The 20,541-nt window shown below is 43.3% G+C and overlaps 1 long non-coding RNA gene across 5 annotated transcripts in view; it reads right to left on the bottom strand.

The window, feature by feature from the left end:
- Window positions 1–20,541, bottom strand: part of LOC311438903 — a 40,457-nt gene that overhangs the window by 3,277 nt on the left and 16,639 nt on the right. For 4 of the 5 annotated variants that reach the window (XR_014694417.1, XR_014694418.1, XR_014694419.1 and 1 more), the window contains exons 3-4: window positions 13,128–14,290; window positions 12,950–13,032 (exon numbers count right to left, since the gene is read on the bottom strand). This is a non-coding gene — a long non-coding RNA (uncharacterized lncRNA). Of the gene's footprint in view, window positions 1–12,949; window positions 13,033–13,127; window positions 14,291–16,804; window positions 16,918–20,541 lie in introns of all 5 variants that reach the window. The other variant, XR_014694416.1, reaches the window with a different exon arrangement.

The following is a 20,541-nucleotide window of genomic DNA, read 5'->3' as shown; positions in this document are numbered from 1 at the left end:
AAATGAAACATGGCTATTGCCTAAGGGGCATCTCCTTCAAAATAGGTAAGGCTGTCATGTTCCCCAAAACCAAGCATGTGTGCAGCACATCTGAGCCACAAAGCACACTTTGCTGCTGCGTGCTGGATGGGAGCTACCAGAGGAACCTAAGTGTGATTGCATTTCCCTGCTACCCAGGGGGAAAAAAGAAATTAAGTCATTACAAAATTATGCCTGTTCCTAAGGTGAAAGTGAATTAAAATGAGACCTCCAAATCAAATCAAAATCCAAGCAAGGCTGCAGAAAGGAGCAAGCCTTTCTAAAGTCTTTGTCAAGATGGTCAGAACGAGCGATAACTCATAAAGGCACCAGAGTTTAAAGCACCAGCCAAATTATGCCAGAACAGACGTACAAAAGCGTAATGAGAAAGTGAAGGGCAGGAAGGAAAGGAGACCTCACAAGAAGCAATGGCAAAACTAGCTAGAAGTGCAGCACTTAACAGATAAAGTAGTTCATCTGGGAAAAGCAATTTACAAACAGCAGAGGGGGAAGCGGTGAAAACCATGCTCGTTCTGCTCTTGTCTCAGCCAAGGCATCTGCAGACGAGCACGGAGAGCAGATGTTGTCGTGACGCCTGGCTGCTCGAGCAAAGAGCCAGCGCTGCTGGGCAGAGCCAGCCGGGCTCCCAGCCCCCGTGTGAAACACAGACCTGTCGCTAGCTGGAGGCAGCAGCAGGGTGCTGGGGGCACAGCTGGAGCACAGCCCTGCATCCCTTCCAGCTGCCAGAACGGGATGCTCAGGGTGCCAATGGTTTTGGAGGTGCTGGCACACAGAGAGGAGACCGTCAGGAAAAAGTGGGATAAACGCCTCAAGTGATCAAGGAGGTGAAGTGGGAGAAAGGTGACCATAAAATGCTCTCCATTGAGAGTAGCCAAACTCTCCTTTGTATGAAGGCTGCTATTATCTCAGCTTACCTTTTGCTACTGAAGATGTGCAGCTGTAGTGAAGTGAACATGAATACCTCGCTTAAAAAACATAACCTTTGTGTAGCCACTGCAATCTATATACAGTCTGTGGGAGGCATGCCAGCCAAAGGGCAAAAGAGGTACCAAAACCTTCATTTTTTTGTGTACATAAAGCAGTAGACTGAACTAAAGGATTTCCAGGCAGACCTCCTAAAGCCTCAGCACAGAGCCCCAGAGCTCTTTGTGATGCTATCCAAGACTAAACAGTGCCACATGCCCTGCCACAGCCACCTGCCCCACCGACTGCATCTGCAAGAACGTGTCACGAAAAGAATTGCTGTTTCTGGTCCCTTGTACCAGCTTCAGTTTTCATACTCCTTCTCCCATCTCACCTAGCAGTCAGCAATGTCTCCTCATTTCTTCAAATAAGTGGCATTTCTGACATTTTTAAGCTGTGTCTTGGTGCAAGTGGTTATGATCTAATAGAAGCAAAAGTGCTCTGGCTGTATGGATTTAAACAGCCTGCCTCTGCTCACATCCTCCTGCACTGGATTTGCTAATCATGGCAAACAGGAAAAAAGTCACAATAACGTGGTTTTGAGCTGCTTAAATTTTCAAATTCCCCTGTACTTGATAAAGGAATATTTCAGCTTTGTCTTCCAGTCAGTGTTAGAGCTGGACAGCGTCCTGCACAAACCACCCAGAACCACAGTCCTGTGCATGGGTCTGCCAGATCAGTGCAGGGTGGTGGCTTGTGCCACAGGATGCTCTCCAGTGAGAAGGCATTAGTTAAACAACAATTTCCCCTATTTCAGAACAGAACAGTCTTTTCAGCAGATACAACTCAAAATACTAAATAGGGAAACTTACCATTTCCTTTTAAAAATACCCTTTCTTTGGAAAAGTCTTAGGAAAATCTTACAAATCTCATTTCTGCTAATGGGTAATTAGGCAGACTGATTAGAGAAAAATGTTGCACACATCGAGTGTCCCATAATGTAATAGATTGTGCAGCAATTTACTGTAGCATGCTATAATTGCTTGTGACAAAGTGCTTCCATGTGTCAGCTTGCAGTGCAGCTTCCCAGGACAATTGATTTTAGAGATGGAGAGAACCTGAATTTATGTAACAGCAGGGTACGATGGCATTTTCTGCACTGTTCAAATCTCCCAGAGTTTCTCTCTCTCTCTTATTTTATTTTATTATTTTTTTTACATACTGATTTGAGCATAAAAGAAATGAAGAACTTGCTTTATCATGGAGGCATTTACATAACCATGCTGCAGCTACAACACATCCTCATGGGAAAACGACACGATGCTGTGCCCAGTGAAACACGCTGATTTTCCTCTCCTGCCTGCCTTGGAGTTGCACAGGAAAATCCATTAGGTTTCAATACTGCTGCAGGGCAATTATTTTTTCCAGGGTGCTCTTTGGTGGTGCCCTATCGCTGGAGAACATCCTTGCTTCCCTTGGACATTTTTCACACCGATGCTGATGTCTGTTTTAAAAAGCCCAGCTGCTAAACACAAACTGCCATAATCTGTACAGCGAGCCTCCCCTCGTTGCTGGGGCTGGGGATAAAAATACCTCCATAGACCTGCAGCTTCCAGACCTTGCTGGGAATTAATCATTACCCCTTTACACAGCTGGCCCCCAGAATTTCGTTGTAGCCAGCAAGTCATTCATTATTGACAAGCCTTTTTTGTTTTTTTTATTTGTTTGTTTGTTTTGTGGGTGAGGTTTTATTATTACCATTTTAAAGTGGGCAGAGTACTTCATCTTCTGAGGCAGACCACCCCTGCCTTGCATGTCCCATGTCCAGCTCCTACCCCTGACTCTCTCTCCTCCAATACTTGAACAAAATACTGAACCTCAGTGAGGAACCACAGCCTCAGCAGGGCTCTGCTGTGAAAGCCCAAAGACAACCACGTTAAAACTTGGATATACTTTCACATAAGAAATCAGCCAGCTTCCCTCCACGTGCTGCCCAATCTGTATAAAAGCCAACCGAGAACATAAAAACCATCTTCATTTGGGTGGGAAACTCTTCCTTTTGAATAAGGACCTACGCCTCTGCCAGCACCAGCTTTCAGCATCTCAACACTACCTGTCCACGGAGATATTTGAGCATTTTGCCCTCCCAGGGGGGCAGGTGCAGGAAACCAAAGCAGACAGACGTGTGTCCTGAGAGGGCATCACATCGGAGGACAGCTCAGTGCAGGAAGCATCCCATGGTCACACTCATCCACTGTGCCACCCAGCTGGAGGCAACAGAATAAATGGTACATTTTGAGGACAAGCAAAGGAGCAAGATCATGGCTGGAGAACCACAGGCCACCCAAGGATGCCTGAGAGGTTTCCTTCTTTTTGTTAAATAAAATATTATTGTTGTTGTTGTTGTTATTATTATTATTATTATATTAATAATAATGATATTTTATTATATTTAATAATATAATTAATTATTAATATATTGATTATATATTGTATATTAAGTATATATTAATTAATAATATTAGTAATAATAATAAAAACTAGCTTGGCTACTTTCTTTAGCAGGACTAGCAGGACTTCAGATATACAGACTTCATTAAAACAGACCATCAGCTTTGCAGGGAAAAGCACAACAGAGTCATCCACAAGCTGGCTTTATTTTTCTTTTTTTTTTTGATCTTTTCAATTGTTCACCACTTGTGTTACCAGCAGGGCTCAATCATCAAACACTCCCTGACTGCTTTTTTCATGACGAATTCATGTTTTGACAGGTTTAAAATTTGAAAGTCTTCAGCTCTTCAACAAAGGAGAGAAAATCAAAAACAACAGCAATTAAAGCCTCCCTTCTATTGTAAAGACCACCAGTTAATAAAAAAGAGACTCAAATTCAATAATTATCATATTCCAGAGAAAAAGCAGTCAATTCCCAAGACAGATTCACTGTCACTGTCAGATGTTTGTTTTAAATGGGATGCATAATGCCACCAGCAGCCTCCCTTTGCCCAAGGTTTTTCCTGTTCCTGAGGTACAATAAGGAGAAAACCTTACCACAGCAAGCTTCTGATCTGCACTTAGTAGCAGCCTGTTTTTCCCTCACACTGCTCTATCTGCCTTTGACAACTCCCTCTGCCTTTATTTAAAGGTCAGGGCCCCACGTTGTGCAAGAGCAGCAGCAACCTGCGACAGGAGCCTTGGCTCCGTGTAAATCCCTGTTGGGTTATTTTCACCTATGGTACCAGGATGGGCACGGGGTGCCAGGGGAGTGCTTCGAGGTGGCAGCCCCATCCCATGGGACCGGCCACTGCAGCCCCACCAATCCCCCCAGCACTGCTGTTCCCACTGAGCAGAACCCAGCCGAAAAGGGAAAAGCTTTCCAAGCTTCATAAATTATTCCATCTTTCAATGATATCCATCACTGGCTGTTACCCATTAGACAGATGGTTTGCTAACAAGGTTTAATCTGACCTCAAAATTTCAGTTCATGATCTTGCTTTAAACATAAAATATCTGCATGAGATACATTACAAACACTCGCAGCCATATATCTTGTGATAGATTTAATGAGCCCTTCTAGTTTGATAAAAATGAGAAAAACAGATGTTATTTATTCCTATTTTTTGCACATTTAATGATGTATTTAAGTATATTTTAAACCCGTCTTAGATTAAAATATGTGGACAGTCTGCCCAGCTCTGTTCCCCAGATTTTGGGGGTGAGCTTCAAAACCAGTAATGCATTTGGCATGGTGTTTGCCTGTAGAAAAGTCTGATTCTTTGTGGGTTTTGAAAAATCTCTGACCTTTCTTCCCAGCCACAATAGAAGCATGAATGCTTATTGCCTAAGTGGGGCTCAAAGGATATCCAGAGAATAGAAATCTCAGTGATGAACAGTCACATTGATTCCTTTGGTTCAAGGACAGCATGAAGAAAGAGTTAAGGCAAATGACAAGATAGCTACGTAAATGATCTACACACACCCAAAAAGGGACTTCAAGATCTGGTACTTTTAAGTCAAATTTGCATTTAAAAATAATCTTCTCCATTCATTAAGGAAACTTAAAAAAATTCCACTGCCAACAGTTTGCAATTGTGAATTTGCTCACCTTGCAACAGTTTGCAAGTGGGACGGGTCTGTGATGCTGCTCCCAAATCACTGCGAAGCTAAAGCACCTTGGGACAGATCACAAGGATCACCAATCACTTTAAAATCAAAATTAGCCTTCACCAAAGCAATAATTATTATTTTTTTTTTTAAATCTCTGCTTATCTGGTTTGCTGCAGTAGGGCTCAGTGCTGTGCTTGCTTTGCCAGAGCAGCGTTCACCCCACAAGATCTCCAGAGCAGAGCATGAGGGAGCACTGCAGGGCCTCTCCTTGTCTGAAAGAGGAAGAAAATGGCACTGGCAGTATATAAAAAAAGTCCAACAAGACGAAAAATACAGGTTTTACTGAGTTTCTAAGAATGCAATTTATTTAATGACACCTTAAAAAGAAGGAAAATGCGAGCAGCACTACAGAGCTTGACCCTGTCTGTGTAAAGGTGTGAACCAGGGTCACATTTTCTGAGGAAATTCATAGGAACAGTTCAAAACTGGGCAGGTGTAGAGTTCAATGAGAACACAAAACAAACCTTTGCAGGCTCAGCTGGATGCCCAGAATCCCAAAGTGCCACTTAAGAACAGTCTGGAGAAGCCATAGGGCAAAGTGGTAATCTTTCATGTGAAGAAATATTTCTTTCCCATGAAAATCTGTGTGTCCAAAGTCTAGATGCAACAGGCCTCAGTCCCCCTCTCATTTGAAGTCATTAATGAAATAATTAATGAAATAATGACCTCAAAGGAGATGCTCAGTACTTACCCACTGCTCCCACATCTCCAAGTGCCATACCTTAAGGGGCAGGGGGCTGGGACACACAAAATGGTAAGCATAAAGCAATTTCTGGCCAGTCACAAGTTTTCTAATTGCTTTTTTAAACCCTTTGGTAAATTGGACTTACATGCTGAATAATTTAGCAATATAAATCAAGCAAAGCACAGCTGCTTCTAGAGTTTTTTGAATGTACAACTTAGACTAGGGAGATCAGGTTGTGATAAAGTATTGTTAGTTTTTCCCATAGGGAATTTCAGTCAGAATAACTTAAAAAATATATATGTATGTTCTGGTCAGAGTGCTTATTGTGGGCAAAAAATTCAACAGTTAACACAAAGAAACTCTTGTGTGAAAACAGAATTATTTATCATGCTTATCCTCCAGCAAACTAAAATTAGAAATGGTTGCTGGAACGGAGAAGTGTTTTTTCCCTCAGGTGAAAATATGGGAAAAGTGCCAAATTCATCCCTGGAACTACGCCCAGAGCAAAGGCAGAGATAAATTTGGTAAGCAAGCTCTCGGCCCTGGCGCTGCGCAGGAGGCGGCGCCGCTCATTACTCACTACCAGCCTCCCAAGTCCTGCAGCCCCAGCCCCGAGTTCAGACAAAGGGACTGAGCAACTCCAGAACGAAACTCAATTCTGCAGACAGCTGTATGAATATAGATGAACCTTGTCCAAACGGAGCACTCAGGCATGAAAATAATTTAAAAACTCTGAAAGCCAAGCACAAAAGCCCGAGGATGAAGCACTGCCCTGCTGGTGCCAATGCTACCTGTGCCATCAACTTCAGCAGCAGCGGTGTTTTACATCCAAATTGACATCCTACCCTATTTGTTAAATGCTATCTGAGGAGGTGCTATGGGCCCATCAGATGCTAACCCCAAACAGGCGCTTGGAAGAATACTGAAAGCAGAGGGAACACGAACAACTGGTTCAGGTGATGTTACAAAAACAGCACCTTAAAAATACTTCTTATTTTTAGAAAGACTTCACATTTACATAGTCGAATAACACATTCATTATTGAAAACAAACCAAAAAAAAAATCAAAAGAAAGGTAAGTGGCTGCTTCCAGCTTCAGCAGATCTTTGAAGAAGCCAGCATGAGGCTTTTAAGGCAGCTGAGTGTAATAATAAAACTGCAAAACCCACCTCTAAACTCAGGAGCAGAAATAAAGCCTACCATCACTTTCTACAATTAATTGGCTAAAAGTAAGATCCTGTTGTGCCTTCTACTTAGCCACAGGTACCGTTTGTGGAGTCAAAGGTAGCGAATTAATGTTTTATTGTTCTGGTCAGATATGTGCGTTCCTTCTCAAAGTGTTTTGATGCATGATAAGGGCTGAAGGAATCACTGCAATAGTGCCACGAGGCCTCTTGGTACCTCACCCCACATCTGCCCCATCCAGAGCACTGCTTGTCTCCAGCACCCCACAGAAATGTATGAAGTCTTCTAAAGACCTCAAGGCTTGGATAACTCATCATATGGTGCCAGTTAGGTATGCCCAGTCCAACATTTTGGCTTTACCTCTACCATCAATTTTTTTTTTTCCATCCAAAACCATCATTTCCAAGCAGAACTGCTTTTTTGAGGCTCCCAGAGACCCTTTCTTTGCACTAGCACCTGTTGTTTTACTCAAGTTTTTCTTTAAGGGAAATATTCACATTTAAATTAAGATAAAGTTCAATAAATATTTCTTTAATGGAAATAATTTGGGCCACTAAGCAGCAGTTTAGCAGCTTGTTAAAGGAACAAACGGTAGGAAACAAATCACACTATTTTAAGATCAGCTCGGCATGCTGCACTGAAGGTATAACTAAGTCCTATAATAACGCCGAAGTCTTATCATATTTCATGAAGATTTTGAGAAACAGTCAGTCAACTTTCCCAATTTTCATTCTGGTCTAATTGAAAGCCTACTGTGTTTATTTTAATTAAAGACTTAATTTGAATAGCCGTGGCAGCTAGCTGAAAGGGGGTGGATGGTGCACCCACCTCTGAACATCAGCAGGGCACGGGCAGAGACTGGGGCACCGTGAAGCTGGAGGGCTCTTCCCTGTGTCCCCTCTGGGGACAGCCAGAGGAGCCTCTGTCCCTCACCTGTGGGTCCTGCCTTGGTTTTTTCTTGTACAACAGCCCAAAGAACACCATCCATGGATGCCTCGCACTAGATAACAACACAGAGGTTAGAGGTAAAGCTATTGTTTAAATTAACCTAGCACAAAATCGTTAGCATTAGTGTTAGACTTGGTGAATAATTTACATACTGGTTTAACAGCAAGAGGAAGCCAATCAGGGTAAAAACTGTTTTCATCCCTGCACAGATTTTTTTTTCTTTGATCTGAAAATGTTTTGATTGAAAATTAAATATTTGATTTTACACTTCGCCTGTTCATGCTGTCTGTCCTGAAGTATTAATTACTACTGTTGATTTGGCCAATTATTATTATTATTGGCCAAATCAGGGATTATTATTATATTATAATATTATATTATTATCAGGGATTTCACAGGGGCAAGGTGCACTTCGATTTGTGCATCTCCCATGCCTCCCTGTTACTCTGACATATTGCGTGGAGGGCTACGCAACTCATAGCCTTGGGGACCTGATGATGCAAGAGTACAACACAATAAACTGTAAAAAGTACTTTTCTTGTCTCACATCCCGAGGAGCTGTACAAATAAAATTTAAAAGGTAAGGCCCATCTCGGTTTTATGAGAAGATGGTGCAGTAAACTGAGACTAAAAAAGGAGCCATGACACCAGCCATATGTCACCCTCTCGCTATACGCCTTCTTAAAATTTCAAGTCTTTTTGTCCACCCTTTTTTCTTTAAGCATATAGTCCAGAGGACAAATTAGGAACCTGCAGTAATCAGCATGAGATTTAATAAACACATGGACAGCGTGAAGCATCTGCCACAAAAGAAACTGCTCCAAGCTGGCGAGGTTCCCAGGCGTAAAAATAAATTCTTCAACAATTGTCAGTCGAGCCCCAGAGGGCAAGGAGGGGTAGAGGGGAAGGTGGCCGAGGTGCTAACTAAAAAAAATAGCTTTACTGAACTGATCTCTATTAAAGGGAAAATGACACCTCAAGGGCAGCAGCTGTACAGCACTGTCTGTGGCAAGGCTTTTTTTTTTTTTTCCAGGACAAACCTTAACTGCTACTGAAACATGCAAACGTGAACATCCTTGGGCAGGCTAAGCATGCATGCCCTTGTGCAGAACAGCAGGAAGAAACAGACAAATCGAACTGCTGAAGGCTCATATGCGGGTTATGATGGGTTTCTTTTCCAGGAGACCAGACAAAAGAAAGCAGAAAAACCCTGCAGGTAAGTATTTTGTAAATTCTGATTTGTTGCCAGCTGGGTGAGATGGGCAGCAGCAACCAGCGTGCTGGGGACATGATGGGCGAGCAGAGCCAGTGCTGGGCAGACCCGGGGCAATTAACCCAGCCTTAATTAAGAGCAGTGGCAATACAAGCATCACTGAGGCTCGCTGATCCATTCCCATCAATGGATGGTGCTCTGAGCAAAAACCAGCCTACACCAGGTGATGAACGGTGCTTGGACACATCCTCATGCTCAGCACCGCCAACATGTGCCCCAACACAGCACAGCGAGGGGCAGGCACGCCAAATGTCCCTGAAGAACAGCCACACCATGAGGGTCAGGCAAAGACCAAGAGGAACCCAGGACCCCCAGCAGCATGTCGTTCAGCAGGAGTCATCACCAGGACTTCTTTCCCCTAGCAATAGCCAGGTTTTGTGAAATTTAACAGTTATTTTGAGAAATACATGCTTCTTTCAAATGGGACTAAAATTGGACTATGTGTCCAAACCAGAGGAGAATGAAGAGCTGAAATAATACTATCCTTAAAATTAATCTTAAGACAGTCACTAGTTTGCCGGAGACAAAATACATAAGAACTGAGAGCTGGGCTCACCATTTTTGGTGCTGCAGCAGCCTCCAACACCAGTCGCTTATTGCCAGGTTGAATGTAATGCCATGTTAGACTTCAATGGCACAACACAAAAATAAAGCAGGTGTGAAAACACTGGCCTCAGACATGAGGCCCTTCTGTTTTCACCAAGGAGAAGAAGTATTTGATTAGCTTTTGCCATTGCATCCACAGGGCAAGCTAAAAGCCTTGCTCAGTGAGTTTCTGTAATTAAGGGTGAAAGAACTGGCAGTTTCTTTTGGAGAAGGAGAGATTCGCCTCTCAGCCAACAAAACCAGGAGGGATTGCCATGTTCCTGTCCCCTTACACTGCTCACCGTACCCTTGGTTGTGCCCGTGCTTTTCCTCACATGGCCACGCTAGAGCAGGTTGCATTATTTCACATTGACGTGTACATACAAAAGCAAATTTCATTACTCAGAGCTCTAACTTAAGACTTTTGACATACTACTAATAAAATGTATGTAGCTTAATGAAACTCTGCCCATATAGATTTACATCAGGTTGATAGCAGCACTTCAGTCAGCTGCTCCCACTACATGCAAGGAGGCATGTGTTTAGGATAAATACACCTTGCCTTCCAAACGCTGCAAAATCACATTAAAGCAGAGCTAGCAGCAACCAGACTGGATTTGAAAAGATTTTTTTCCCCCACAAACTATGGCGTAAGGAACTGAAATTGGAATAACAAAATCAGGGGCAGAGTAGTAGTCTCACATTGCACTCACAGGATTTGATTTATATTGCAGCTTGTCATGCACATTGCTTAGAAATATGTGTAAATACAACTTACTTTTGCAGCGTGACACTAACTGAGCTAGAAAAAAAATCAAGCACATTATCAGAGCTGCAATGCATGTTGGTATTGCACCACTGAGAGCAATTTAAAGATTGATATTTATTTCTCTTACTGTATAAATTACATCATGGGAGGAAAAAAAAAATAGGAGACACTAATAAAATAGCATTTTGTTCTGACTGTTTATTACCTTTAGAGGTGAATAAAAGCAGAGAGCAATATTTTATTTTCTGTTTTGTAATACGCCTTTCTGTGCTACAAGCAATTTTGAAATATTTCAAATGAGTAGATACACCTCAAAGCTACTGCCCTCCTGCAGTGACTTTCCTTTTAATAGCGCTCACAGCCATAACTCCCGTGCCTGGCTGCAGGAGCCCAGCACGGCGATGGTCCCGTCCTGCTGCTCTCCTGAAACAGCAAGGGGGCTTCAGTCCGTGCTCACCGAGTTCAGCAGACCAGTAACAAGCACCAGATCAAGCAGAATGCTGTTACTGCAGACTCCTTGCATAGCTACTGAGCAGAACTTTACAGGGTTTTTAGAAGTGATGGAAATCCAAACAGCAGCAAATATTTAAATGAAATAAGTTTGTCTTGATGCTTTGGGTCACCTGCACGCAAGCCTCCATCCCAGCAAAGATATTTACTTTCAGCAGAAACAAACTCAACCCTCCAAAACTGCTCAGCATCACCTCAGGTAACATTTTAACGATGCCAGTTTGGGAGCAAGATCACAGCCAGGTGCCTTTGCCCAAGGAGGTGCTCGCAGAGCCGCCAGGCTGTGTGGCTGGGGGGGTCCCGGGCTTCAGGGCTGCCCTCACCCCTTCCCCAGCAGCTCTGCCACCGAGTGGGGCTGGGGCAGCAAACCAGGGCACTGCTGGGAGCTGGTTCCCCATTTCCCTCAGGTTTTGTCCACTTTAAACACTCAGTTTAAACACTAAGTATTTGGAGTTAGTTCTAGATAATCCCAATTATGGTGCAGCTCTGTAAGGCAGTTCTTGCTCCTAAAATCTGTCCCCTAAAGCCACTCATAGCAGTTGTCCCCAAGCTGACAACGAGCAAGGAAAGCGTCCTGTAACATGTGCTACACACACACACGCTTCATCCTGTAACATGTGCAACACACACATTCTTCATTCAGAGACACGACCAGAGCTTGAGGTGCTGCTCGAGGCACAGCCAGGCTTCCCAACACACTCTGGGCTGGCACAAAGGCTTTTTCTCAGCATTTCTTGCAGCCACATGCAGTCACTGCTCCGGGCAGCAATGTCAAGCAGCAGAAGCACCAGCACCAGGGCAAGAGGAGGAGGCAGGAGGAAGAAGGCTGGAAGCCCTCGGCCCCAGACCAAAAGAGCTGTGCCATATCTGCAGACAACATGACCAAAAACTGACCAATTTACCTATAAACTCTTACAATGCTTAGAGACCAACACTGAAGGTGGAACTGAGAACACAGCAAGCATATTTACACTATAATAAAACTATGGGAGAACCTTTTTTTGTCCATCGCTTTAGGCTGGGTAAATCATATTTTTAAAGCCCGGATTGCTACTGTCAAGGGTATTTTCTGCATAAAACCACAGCCAAGCCTGTCAGGGCTGTCACGCATACGGATAGCAGCTGTCTCCCCTTCATTTTAAGCATTTAAACTGTCTACCTCGCCTTGTACCTTTCATCTTTAACCTTTGGAAAGACGTGCCCTGGATCTTCTGGCATGCTGTCAGGCAGAGCTGACGTGCCGGGGGGAAAGCCAAGGGGGAGCAGGGGCACACAGCCTGCCGGGCACTGCCCGGGGCGGTGGGGAAGGCTCTGGCCACCGCTGCCTTCCTCCAAGCCCCGTGCCCAGATAAAGCTGCCTGCGTGCTCCTGCCCGAGGACGGCTGCTTCTGAAAGGCAGGAGTTTACCCTGCTGCTGGGAGCTGACCATATTGCATGTGAAAACCTGCTTTTACTGTGTATGGTGCAGCACCACTCAAATTGAAGCAGAATTAAAGCCACTTGGCAAGACAAGAGAGCCATTAATCAGAGGCTGTAGCAGCCACTGCCAGGCAGGTAACGGCAAGGGAATGCTGTTCGCATTACCCACACAGAGGGGAGGGAAAGAAAAATCAATATATTCTTCTAAAGTGGGCTCCTTTTCCTAAAGTGACATTTTTACAGTGCATCATTCTTAATATTTATTCCTTCCCTGGGCTAAGGGACCATTGCTCACCTCTCCTGGCAGAGTTAAATGAACAGACAGCCCCTCGTGCGCTCAGAGCCACAGCCCTTCCTACATGGATTCCCCAGACAAGGGGCTCTAACACCAGGATGCAAGACAAGGTGTAACAGCATGGGGGGCACTTTTCCTAGCACTGTGAAATAACTTAAAGCCTATGAAACTCACCCCTTGGTCATTACAGCACCTGAGCATTCCTTCTTAGGGTGGTCCAAACACATCTTCTGGTTTCAAGAAGCAATTCAGAAAACCTTTATATAATTAAAGCCCATTACACATCCAATATCAAGTTAGTGAACAGGATTTTTTCTCTCCATACATAAGTCTGTGAAGCACTCAGACACACCCGTGCACATCATTCAGAGGCTCATCCACCAGCATAGTGACAATGTCAGCAGAGGCATCAAAACCTGGGGAAAAGATGTAAAAGGAAGAAATCCCTCCCCATAGCTCCTTGTTACTCATTGGGACACTTTGTGCAAGGCTTCACTCTAGTACTAAGCAATACATTTTTCTTCAAATAACTTTTTTTCTTCATTATCAACGATGCTGTTCATGAAGGAAAGCTATTGCTCAGTGTAAGAAAAGAGGAGATAACTATTGACTCATACAGCTTAATTAAAATGAGAATACAACTGCTTGGAACTTGAGTCATTTGGTGCATGCAATTAAGCTCTTTGGTCCTACCAAATGAGCAACCATTACTGCAGTTCCAGATTTCAGCCTGACAAGCTGCCAGCTAAGTTATTCCTGCACTGTAGCTTGATGAACAGAAGAGTTCTGATAGTAAAATGGGAACCCTTGAGAAAATCTGAAGCTGTTGATGGCCGTGGTGCCAGGAGGACATGTGCCATGTGATGGATGGAGCATCGCAGAGCATCCCTGGGTGCGGCCACCCCAGCACCCTGCACAGCTCCCTGCAAATGCAGCCACGAGGAGTGGGAGTGAGGAGGGCTTGCAGCTCGGTCTTGTTTCCAAGTGAAGGTCTTGGTTACTGGTGGTAATTGTGTCTGTAGCTTGAGATATCATTTCTCTGCACAGCAGAGGCTTTGGGGAAGCTTTATCAGAAATGGTTTTTAAAAATGAGCCTGCTTGTCCTTTGTTATTCCAGCCCATTCCATTAGCATTTCTATACAAGGAGAAAAGAAAATAACCAAAAAAGCCCATGAAGTTTTTTCCTACAAAGTCTTTTCCTACAAAGACACTTGGATGTAGAAAAACTTGTTGTTTTGGAAGGACTCCTAAAAGAATATTTTAACTTGATATTAATGGAACAGAAGAGCTGCAGAAATGCGTACTGGGGAAGATCCTGCTCTCTCCTTGTCAATCATACATAAGTCACACTACTACTTCTTCATCCTTCACTGAGTGCTTCTTGAGATTCTTGGGTAATTTGAACCATTAAAGATTTTCAGATAAATAGGTGATGCTTTGAAGTTTCTTTCCACTGGGCTTGAGAGTCTCTTCTTCCTCTCTCCCTTCTCTCTGCCATTTAATGTCCCCAGACACCTGGAAATAAAACCACGGGATTAGAAACAGAAAAAGAGAGTAAGATGATGCCATTTGAGAGTTTTTGATCATTAATGCCCAATTAGCCAGCAGAAAGGATCAGCTGAGATTTGCCTGGTCTGATGAAGCCAGCCCTGGCCATTGCCCTTGCTGCTGCTCGGCTCACGTCCCAGCACAAGGACCGTGAAACTCATCCCACATGGGAAGTGCATCAGTACATCCAAATTGTGTTTAAAGGTGGCAGAGGCTGAAGACTCTAGATTAAAGTAGGATTTTGGCAGTATTCAGCCCAAGAAAAGACTGCAACTGATTTACAGCTGTGAAAAATAAAAAAAAAAAAAAAAAAGTGTTGATGAGTTTGTAGCGAGCTCCTGGGCTGCAGACATCATGTTGTGCTCCTGATCCGAACTCTGATGCCCAGAGAAGTCTGGCTGAGGCACCACACAGCGTACCAAGCCAAAACAAAAAGTACAACAACAACAAAAACTCTAACACTTCAAATTACTATATAAATAAACCCTGTCCATAAAGGAATGGCTACACAAAGCTTGATCCAGGCTCTGCGTCCCCATCAAGCAGCAGTTATTCCTTATCCAGAAGGGAGGAAGGCAAGGTCCGCATAACCTCAGCACCGGTCACCTGCTCTTTTCTTTTTTCCTCCTTTTGCAAATCCCTCTGCTGAACCCCAGCTGTGTGTTTTCCATCCACAGAGATGCCAGCAGAGAGCAATCTGAGCACTGAGCAGGCTGTGATTCTTTATAACTCACCCACCCAAAACAAATGCTACAGAAATAAAAAAACAGAGCTGTGAAGGTGCAGGAGGAGAACCTCTGGGAAGTGGGAACCACACCACGTTTCGGAGGCTCGTGCCTGCTGGTCCCTGCCACACCAGGGCTTAGCCCAGCTGAGGCACGGGGCTCGCCACAGAAGCCATCGATCAGCGTCCTTACACAATCGATGGTGCTGGCTGATGACTTTGGGCCCCTTTTCAAGGAGGAATTTCATTCATGGTCAGTACGCTACCACTCCAAACAGCGATGCCATAAGATGGAGCATGGAGCCAGCGAGCAGGGGCATCAGCCACGTGTTTGATAGCCTTAATTATGGAGACAGCTCCCCACCAGCAGTGATGATGGGGGGGAAGCAACACCCCAAGCAGCTGCAGCTCTGCCAAGACGAACTGCCAGAAAACTGCCAGGGGGTCACGGTGCATAGGCCAGCAAGCACGGCTCGGGAGAAGAGTGAGGAAGGAGGTGAGATGACATGAGATCAATATCGCCCATCGGTGCGGGAGGGGACAGTCAGGGAAGGGAGCTGACACTGAAAGCCTGAGGAACAGCGCCAGGCAGAGTCAGCGGGGTGGGGGGAAAGAGCAGGCTTGGGATTAGGGAATGCTGCCTGTGCTGAGCTTCTGGGGAAGAGAGTTTACATGTGCTAGAGGTGAAACAAATACACAGCTGCAGACACAAAAACTACACCTCTGAATATATAAATATTAGCCTTGTACCAAAGGGTGGGCCACACCGCACAGACCAGCATGTGGAGGGATGGCTTAAGACTATGTTACTCTCAGTGCCTCTGGTACCAGTATTTTTCCTGCCCTTTCATTACACATTTTGTCCCCCTTGCATTACTTTTCAATTTCAAGGACAGCAATTGCCATGTAACACCAGAGAATACTGTATTATTTTATGATTGCACATTTCAGAATACTAATTTTATAAATTACACTTCTTATTTCAGACAAATGAACCTTTTACTTTGAAGTGAAAATCATAAACCTACCAGTATATCCTATTTTATTCAGAGCATCTGCAATTTTTTTTTTTTTTTTTTTTTTGCACTTTTTCATTTCAGAGGCCACACTGTAATTTCTATGTCTTGAAGATACATTTATGCATAGGTCTCCTATAATGAAATTCTTATTTGACAAGTTGTCCATCAAAAAACATTTTCAGCTGCAACAACATGAGTCACACAGCAACTAAAAGATCTTGACTTGTATGTGTTTGTTTCTCAGGCTTGTCAACTGGCAACCATTTCATTTGATAGTCTGAAAAAGTTTCTCCTCGGGAAGGCAAATATTTTTCCAGCTCACTGAGAAGAAAAATTCTTTTTAATCAAGACATAGGATAAAAGTTGTTCCTCGCTCCTTTCCATCATTGCTCAATGTTATGATTTTATTCACTAAAAATTACTTGTAATCTAGACAGTGTCAATATACATGACTGAACTGAACACATAGTGACACATCCCTGGGTAATTTGGTCTGTGAAGGGAAGGAAAAAACACTTTTTCATCAAAGTCAAATACACTGACCATCAGTTTTCTTAACCTAGACTGGGGAAAGACTGGGTGGGATCATATTATGGAGACAAACCACTGGGGGCCCATTTGTCAGAACATCTGACAGCCCTAATACAGACCAAAGCTGAAAGGTAAAGGGTATCAAATCTTCAGGTGACTTATCTGAACTCAAAACATTAAAATAAAGCTTAAGTCAAAGAGTCTTACCTAGATGGAGAAGGGTGTCTTACCAGCTAGGTAAGTGTAGGTATAGGTGGGGTATTGATATGGTAGCCTGGTTTTAAAGCATGGAATGCTGAGGGCTGGTTCTTGTCCTACACCTTTTATAACAAAGGAAAACACACAAAACAATCAGAAAGCCATGCGTATCAAACTCTAAAGTCTTAAATAAAGAGCAGCTATATTTTCCTCCTTGTTATCGATCTGAAAATTTTCACTGTGAGTTTAGTTCCCTGAGGTTTGATTGGGATTATTGCACACAGAGCCCCTTGGAAGGGGCTCTCTGCACTGGCTTCAGAGAACATCAGAACAAACCTATATAAAAATGACCATTTTGATGGGTTTCCATTCCTGCGTATTGCATTGCCTTCCTCTTCATCTATCGATTCTGAAGGGAACTGCTGGAAAGAATGATGTAGGATCAGCTCTACAGACGGGAATTTTCACTTGGTAAGCAACAAACTGCTTCATGTGTGCCTGAGATTGTCAATTAAGTTGAAGACATTATTAAAGAATTCACAAAATTGCTTTTCATCGCCTCTGAGAGGCTGGTACGAATTGGGCTTACAGTATCTCAGGTCTCATCAGACAGATGAGCAGCAGCAGTGGGAGATCATTCAAAACACTCATTTCTAATCAGTTCCATAAGACTCATTTGCAGAGGAAATTTTCCATTTTGGTAACCATACAAAATGTCACATCTTTCAAGGCAGCCTTATCAGAATAAAAACAACAAATAAAATGCCAAATTCTGACACTGTAAAGTTCATTGCAATGAAAACTGTATTTCATTACTTCACATCTGAAAGTAACTCTATACCCAGACCATTAATTATAATCAGTCACAGACAAAAACAAAGGAACACAGTCTGTGAGTAAGGTGTCATGGGAATATACAGATGTAAACCCAGAGCTCAGCATCCAGGCCCGGAATACAGACATCCCAAATGGTTTTGCTTATTCAAGAATTCTATTATGCTAAAGCAAAGGTATAAGTTGTTTAGATTCAATCTCATCTGCAAATGCAATACAAACAGTATAAGAAGGGTTTGCAAAAGGTATGGGATATTAAAAAAAACACTTGGGCAAAGGTCATTAACAGACAAAATACTTGTTTCCACAGTAGGGACATGGAGAAATAAATAGACAGCAATCAACTAAACCAGCCAACAAGCAATGGAGAAAGGTAGCTACCAAAGTAAGGGGTCCTGGCCCTGCCAAAAATGGGTTCAGAGAGCCTCCACCTTCTCAGCCTCCTGAACCCCACACACTGCTCCTGCCTCTAAAACTTTATTTCTCTAATTCAATTAGATCACTAGAATGGTTTGTCTGGAGCTGAAAATGGTGTGGAAATTAAAGCAAGCTCATAAATGGCTTCATGTTAAGAATGTCTTAGTAGCCCAAAGAGCCTGAAATGCTTCCAAACAAATATTTAACAAACTCTGAAAAAATTTAGTATTTCAGTGCATTGTACCCTCTAACTTTTAAGACAACAATTTCACTTTTATTTCCTATAAAAAAAAAAAAAAAAAAAAAAAACAGCAGCAGCAGAACGAGCAATTGCCACTGTGGCATTAGAGCTGTTGAACAAGGCTATCTCCTGAAACACACAACTGAGAAAGTTTGCATTTTGGATCCAAACAGAGAGCTTATCTACCTGATTACATGCTGCAAAAACCTGTCCTCATCACAGCCAGCAAACTTCACCCCCAGTTTCAGCAGAGCCATGGCAACAGAAGGCATCACAGTTTGTGGAGACAGAAGGTAATTCGCAAAAGGAAAAAAAGTGAAGAAACTCTTATTTTATTGGCATTTGTTGTCCTTATCCAAGGAAACCTTCAAGCTAAAGGCTGAAGCCTCATTTTTTCATTTTATTTTTTAGTTCTCTATGACTTCCCATAAGCTTACGGAGGATTCCTAAGCTCACATAATTCACATGTATAAGGAAAAAAGCCACACTACCCTCGCATACAGAATTTTACCGATCTTTTTCTTATTCAGCAAGACAACTACCCAACTAAATGTATTTATTCCCTCCACAATATAGCTGATCTCATGTTTCCTGATGAATTTCCAATGCAGAAGAAAATTTCTCAGCCCATGGTTTCATCACTATAGAAGCGACCAAGGCTGCCCTGTGCAGGTTCCATGTCTCGCCAACCCCCTCTGTGTTGGCTTAGCACCTGTTAGCTTCTATTAAACAAGCTGTTAGTATTTACTCATCTTCAAAAAGAAAAATATTAATGTGGATTGCAGTAATAAAGTGTGCTTAATAAGTCCACCTTTCCTCCACACCAAACTAATTGGAGTAGACTCACCCCAAGTTCCCTAGGCTTTCACACTACCAGTTTTTCACCCAAACTCCCACGTTTGGCAACACACTCGAGGCAGCAGGGCTTTTTGTTGTTTCGGATGACTAAGTAACCCCAGACTGTTGTTCTTTCTTGGTGCTCCCAGAAAACCAACGGTAAGAATTTCTCTCGTGCTTTGTGAAACTGACAGTTTTCCAATTTTTATTGCAACTGTGATTTGCTCAAAATAGAGATAACCCTGTGTCCCTTTCGAGCAGCTTGTCAAAGGCTGGTGCTATCTTTAAGCTGTCTTGTTCATCACACATAAAAGCAAATTTCTCAGACCATTTTGTCTCTTACAAAACCCCTGAATATATTTCCCCCCAAGCCTCAGCCTAATTGGCATGAAAGTCTGATTAATTGATAACGCCAGGTTTAATGCATTCTTAATTACAACTAAAACATAACAGGTCCGTGTATTTTCTGAGGGAATTGTGTCACTGCATTTAGCTGTTACCTGTGTCCCGGACCTGCCGGCAGGCACCCAGCTGCACATCACACACGGTTCTGCCCACGTCCTGTGGAAGTGCCCATCACCCCGACCATGGCTTCAGGAGTCATAGCAGGGCACGTTTTATTCTCAGCAAGCCACAGGGAGCATCTTCTGCCTTAAGTCCCTGTAATGCTGCTATCACTATGATGCTGGGGAGAGGAAATCCAGGCTGCGCCATACATTAATAGAGCTGTTGCTCCATTCAGAGAGAGCAAATACCTTATTCAGCTACATCTTATGGACACTTAGTGAAAAACAACATGCTTTACTGCCTAGTTAATTCTGAAAGTAAGGATTTATCTTACTGTTTGGTTTAGCCTGCGATACGTCTGGCTCTGCTCGCCTTATCAGGCTGCACGTGGCTGGGACAGCTGAGTAAGTACAATTACCCACGGCACACGCCGACGATAAAGTGCATCCTGTGTGCCTTATTCAGACAAGTTCTTTCGAATTTCAGAGCAAATTTTGACCGAGTAAGGCATTTGAATCCCGGCTAAAGCAGAGCTATAAACCATGTGATGCCATCCTCTGATTCCAGGGATTTTCCAGTAATTAAAGCACAGAAGGTACAAAAAGTCAGCCTACAGCTCATCCACAAGGACTACGATGTTTTCACCAGCAGAAGAAAAGTTTCTCACTAACAGACTCTCAGCACAGAGCTGTAGGCATATCACCTTCCCAAATCCAAACAAGTCACAGAAATTGGGACAGATGTGCCCAAAACATTGCAAGGAACAACAGCACGGTCTGAAGGTCTCTTTTCCAGCACCTTCAGCTTATCAGATGCGTGCAGCTTGCAGAGGCACAGCCATTACTCACATGCACACATCTATATTTGCAGCACGGACACAATTAGGGAGAAGCTGACATACCTGCCTTAA

Source organism: Aythya ferina, assembly GCF_964211825.1.
Source record: "Aythya ferina genome assembly, chromosome: 6".
Classification (NCBI taxonomy): Eukaryota; Metazoa; Chordata; class Aves; order Anseriformes; family Anatidae; genus Aythya; species Aythya ferina.
This window is presented reverse-complemented; position numbering and strand designations above follow the sequence as displayed.